Source organism: Marmota monax, unplaced genomic scaffold (genome assembly GCF_021218885.2).
Source record: "Marmota monax isolate L192 unplaced genomic scaffold, Marmota_monax_Labrador192_F-V1.1 WCK01_AAM20220418_F8-fsc00007, whole genome shotgun sequence".
NCBI lineage: Eukaryota > Metazoa > Chordata > Mammalia > Rodentia > Sciuridae > Marmota > Marmota monax.
This window is the reverse complement of record NW_026692781.1, coordinates 21,245,713-21,251,712: the sequence shown is the minus strand read 5'-3', so window position 1 is coordinate 21,251,712 and position 6,000 is coordinate 21,245,713. Positions and strand designations below refer to the sequence as shown.

At 35.4% G+C, this 6,000-nt stretch overlaps 1 pseudogene; it reads right to left on the bottom strand.

The window, feature by feature from the left end:
- Window positions 1–1,265: 1,265 nt before the first annotated feature.
- The window catches only part of LOC124094643 (small ribosomal subunit protein eS1-like), a 69,997-nt pseudogene continuing 65,262 nt past the window's right edge, over window positions 1,266–6,000 (bottom strand).

The following is a 6,000-nucleotide window of genomic DNA, read 5'->3' as shown; positions in this document are numbered from 1 at the left end:
ATGAGAATATTTTAAAGACGAAAATTTTGTATCTGATTTTGGTAATAAGAGAAAATAAAAAATGTACATCCTGGTTTAAAATAAAAGTTGACATGGTAAAAGCAGTCATTTTATTTTAACTAGGTAAAACACTACTGACTTTTAAATTGATATATAAAAAGAAGAATTTTACCTTCATATATTTTACCTTCATTTTTCAGTATGAAAAAGTCTTGCTTCCTCACAAAAAAAGTAAAATAACCTTGATAAAATTAATTGATCAACATAGATTCATTAGTCACTTATTTTGGGTTATTCTCATCATCCACCCTTTTCTAACCCCTTAGTTTTCTGCTAACAAACCTGCGTAAAATAAAGCATAAGATACGTATTTTCCCTCAGTCTCAAATTTGAATTTTAAGCATGTTCAGAACTCAAAGAACCAATTCAAGACATGCTAACAATGGCACAGTATATTGTTGGTTTTGTGCTCATTTTCATTTGCAGACCCCAAAGCAAAGATAGATTAAAAAGACACAAACACATTCAAAAACTACACCAAGAACAAAAATGATAGATTTCGCTGTGAGCCAGTAATATAATCAGAAATGTGAAGAAATTAGTGAGGTTGAAGGCATAGGACTGAAGTGCTCTGGGTTTTGAAGCCACAGAAGCATTAATATTCCGGGCCACCTGTATGGTAATGGGTGTAAACAGGAGGATTGTTGATGATCAGAACCAGGCCTGTGGTTTGCAGTTTATATATAGAGTGACTTACAGTATGCTGCTTGTAAAACAAGACTCCAAAAACATGCTGGCCACTTCTGTCTGGGAAACTACTACCTGGAGGCAGGGTTGGGAAAAAAAGTGGAAGGAAGAATTCAAATTCCCTAAACTGAACCAAGTGACACACTGCATTCTGAATATTCAGTGTCCCCAATATCACCATGGGGCAGGAACTCAGAAAACAGAATCTTTAGGTTCTTGAGGAAATCTTTTAAAGTTCTTGAGGAATACTAGAGACAGTTGAGAAACTATCCATGATACAAAAAAAAAAAAAAAAAAAGGAGAGTTGGGTTGGGAAAAACAAAATACATTCCAAATCTCTAAAATACAAAATAGATCCCAAACTGAAAATAATCTGAAGAGCCTAGATTTTGAAACATATAAAGAAACTATTTATTTATTTATTTATTTATTTACAATGGCATTGAACCTAGGGGTCTCTATCGCTGAACTGTATCTCTAGCCTTTTATATTTTATTTATTTATTTATTTTCACAAATAGGACTGTTTATTAGTCACTATTAAAAATTTGAATTTTAAACAGATTCTTGAATTGGTGGTTCATATACATCAGCTCGTTCAACTTTAGCACCTGTCTCATCTCCTGTAGCTTTTCCAGAACTACTACCTTCACAGTGAAGCTCCATGAGTTTTCCCAATTCAGACTTGGGCTTCTTCAGCATTTTTACTTTTCTAACAAAGACATCATGAAGAAGATAAATCAACTGGAAAGCCTTCTCTATGTCTTTCCCAATGCTGTCTGGAATCAGTTTATTGACCACTTCTTTCAAGTCATTTGTCTGCACTTCCCAGGTCATGATTTCCATCATCTTCTTTTTTTTTTTTTTTGAATTTTTTATTGTTGGCTGTTCAAAACATTACATAGTTCTGGATATATCATATTTCACACTTTGATTCAAGTGGGTTATGAGCTCCCATTTTTACCCCATACAGATTGCAGAATCACATCAGTTACACATCCATTGATTTACATATTGCCATACTAGTGTCTGTTGTGTTCTGCTGCCTTTCCTATCCTCTACTATCCCCCCTCCCCTCCCCTCCCTTCCGCTCTTCTCTCTCTGCCCCCTCTACTGACATTCATTTGTCCCCCTTGTATTATTTTTCCCTTTCCCCTCACTTCCTCTTGTATGTACTTTTGTATAACTCTGAGGGTCTCCTTCCATTTCCATGCAATTTCCCTTCTCTCTCCCTTTCCCTCCCACCTCTCATCCCTGTTTAATGTTAATCTTCTTCTCATGCTCTTCGACCCTACTCTGTTCTTAGTTACTCTCCTTATATCAAAGAAGACATTTGGCATTTGTTTTTTAGGGATTGGCTAGCTTCACTTAGCATAATCTGCTCTAATGCCATCCATTTCCCTGCAAATTCTATGATTTTGTCATTTTTTAATGCAGAGTAATACTCCATTGTGTATAAATGCCACATTTTTTTTTATCCATTCATCTATTGAAGGGCATCTAGGTTGGTTCCACAGTCTTGCTATTGTGAATTGTGCGCTATGAACATTGATGTAGCAGTGTCCCTGTAGCATGCTCTTTTTAGGTCTTTAGGGAATAGACCAAGAAGGGGAATAGCTGGGTCAAATGGTGGCTCCATTCCCAGCTTTCCAAGAAATCTCCATACTGCTTTCCAAATTGGCTGCACCAATTTGCAGTCCCACCAGCAATGTACAAGTGTACCCTTTTCCCCACATCCTCGCCAGCACTTGTTGTTGTTTGACTTCATAATGGCTGCCAATCTTACTGGAGTGAGATGGTATCTTAGGGTGGTTTTGATTTGCATTTCTCTGACTACTAGAGATGGTGAGCATTTTTTCATGTACTTGTTGATTGATTGTATGTCCTCCTCTGAGAAGTGTCTGTTCAGGTCCTTGGCCCATTTGTTGATTGGGTTGTTTGTTCTCTTATTGTCTAATTTTTTGAGTTCTTTGTATACTCTGGATATTAGGGCTCTATCTGAAGTGCGAGGAGTAAAGATTTGTTCCCAGGATGTAGGCTCTCTATTTACCTCTCTTATTGTTTCTTTTGCTGAGAAAAAAACTTTTTAGTTTGAGTAAGTCCCATTTGTTGATTCTAGTTATTAACTTTTGTGCTATGGGTGTCCTATTGAGGAATTTGGAGCCCGACCCCACAGTATGTAGATCGTAGCCAACTTTTTCTTCTATCAGACGGCGTGTCTCTGATTTGATATCAAGCTCCTTGATCCATTTTGAATTAACTTTTGTGCATGGTGAGAGAAAGGGATTCAGTTTCATTTTGTTGCATATGGATTTCCAGTTTTCCCAGCACCATTTGTTGAAGATGCTATCCTTCCTCCATTGCATGCTTTTAGCCCCTTTATCAAATATAAGATATTTGTAGTTTTGTGGATTGGTTTCTGTGTCCTCTATTCTGTACCATTGGTCCACCCGCCTGTTTTGGTACCAGTACCATGCTGTTTTTGTTACTATTGCTCTGTAGTATAGTTTGAAGTCTGGTATCGCTATACCGCCTGATTCACACTTCCTGCTTAGCATTGTTTTTGCTATTCTGGGTTGTTTATTTTTCCATATGAATTTCATGATTGCTTTCTCTATTTCTACAAGAAATGCCGTTGGGATTTTGATTGGCATTGCATTGAACCTATAGAGAACTTTTGGTAATATCGCCATTTTGATGATGTTAGTTCTGCCTATCCATGAACAGGGTATATTTTTCCATCTTCTAAGATCTTCTTCTATTTCTCTCTTTAGGGTTCTGTAGTTTTCATTGTATAAGTCTTTCACCTCTTTTGTTAGGTTGATTCCCAAGTATTTTATTTTTTTTTGAAGATATTGTGAATGGAGTGGTTGTCCTCATTTCCATTTCAGGGGATTTGTCGCTGATATACAGGAATGCCTTTGATTTATGCGTGTTGATTTTATATCCTGCCACTTTGCTGAATTCATTTATTAGCTCTAATAGTTTCTTTGTAGACCCTTTTGGGTCTGCTAGCTATAGAATCATGTCATCTGCAAATAGTGATAATTTAAGTTCTTCTTTTCCTATTTTGAAGCCTTTAATTTCTTTCGTCTGTCTAATTGCTCTGGCCAGTGTTTCGAGAACTATGTTGAACAGAAGTGGTGAGAGAGGGCATCCCTGTCTTGTTCCAGATTTTAGAGGGAATGCCTTCAATTTTTCTCCATTCAGAATTCCATCATCTTCTTCTGGGTTTGGCGGACCTCTGGTGCTGAGCTTAGGAAGTCTTCCGTATCTGATTGCTGAGGTTTTTAGTAAAACCAACACAGAATAGATGCAGCAAATATCCATCGGTAGTCTTGACATCAACATGAGCCTTGATCATCGTCTGCCATTTTTTGGCCAAGGAACACATTTTGTCAGTAAGATCCATGCCATGGAAGTTGGTCAGGCAGTTTTTTCCCTGAACGCCCTCAGTAATTAGCTTGAACTTCCTAAACGCAGTTCATCATTCTGAAGATCAGCAAGACTCACTTCAAACCCCTGACCCTTGAGGCTATCAGATGCAATTTTGGTTTCCTGAATCCTGGTAACTAATGTTTTTCCAATATTTCTTACATAGAACATTGCCGGTGCTTTCACAACATACCAATCTTTCTTAGAAAATGTATCAACCACTTTCTTCTTGGCTCCCTTCTTGCCGCCTTTTGTAAGGTGCTTGTTCTTCCCTCCACCATGGTACTGCTCAGAAAGCCAAAAGGTCCTTTTTATTTTTTTGAGACAGGACCTTGCTAAGTTGCTGAAGCCCATTTCTAACTTGTGATCATCCTGTCTCAACTTCCCCAGTGGCTGGGATTATGGGCATATACCACCAGCAAAAATCTTTACTATGAATGAGGATTGTAAGAAACATAAACCAGCAGGGTATGCAATAATTTCAGAGGAAATTAGTCTTATGAAATAATATGGCAGCAAATTTAATATGTTTGTTTAGAATGTTTTGAGCCAGTCTAAAAGGAACAATCTAAAAGGAACAAAATTTTTAAGATAAAAATAGGCAGAAATAAAATAAAAATTTGGATCATAAACAAGAAAGTAAAGAATACAAGAAAAGAAAAAAAATGTTGTTTCTGAGATTTAAAAGAGTAGATAACATAAACACTTATTTAGACATGTGTGAAGGAATGATAGTGAATTGGAACGAAGTACTGATAGATGCACCCAGAATGTAGTTCAACAAATAAAAAACTATTAAATATCATGTAGGTTCGATGATAAAGCTTCAGGGTATACCTACGAGGAGTGCCAGAGAAAGATGGAAAAGCAATGATGGAGATGCAATCTTTGAAGAAACAATAGCTACAAATTTCCCCAAGTTGAAGAAAACTATGAAATTTTGATAAATGTAGTTTGAATATTTAAAAACTTTAAATTCCATATCTAGACACATAGTTAACCTATATAATTTTATTACAAAGATTAAAATACAACAGACAATAGTATGGCAGTATGTATAAACGTGGATGTGTAACCAATGTGATCTGGCAATCTGTACACGTGGTAAAAATGGGAGTTCATAACCCACTTGAATCAAATGTATGAAATATGATATGACAAGATCATTGTAATGTTTTGAGCAACCAATAAAAAAAGAGACAAAAAAGATTAAAATGTCAAAGAAATAGCAGGAAAAAAGGTATGGATTATAATAAAAGACATTAAAATAAAATGCTTATAGAATCTGCCTACATAATAAAAAGTTCCAGAAAAGAGTACAGGCAAGCCTTCAAATTGGTGAGCAAAAAGCTATGATGCATCTAAGGAACCAGCCATTCAAGTATAAATGTAACATTTTCAGAAATAGAAAGTTAAAGAGTATTTTACCCAAAGACTTCATTAAAAAAGAAAGAATTAATTCAAAGAAATCTGTGGAATAATAAAACAATAGTGAGGTTAGAAATTTAAAATAGCTTTTAGTAAATTTAATTAAATTTTGACTGAAAATACAATTAAATTTTTATGTTAATCAAAATACAATTAAAACTAGATGAGAAGGCAATATTTTAGGGTTACACATTGATTAATTAAAATATGCCAAGCTCCTTGTATTGTTCAGGAAGGAAATAAAAATAATGGTTCAGACACTAATATAAAAACTTACTTTTTGAGAATGTATATAAAAAATCTAAAAGTAATCATTGAAAGAATGGGTTACAAACAGCACAAGGGGAACAGGAATACACAGAAAACTTTTATCAATTCAATGACAGACAAG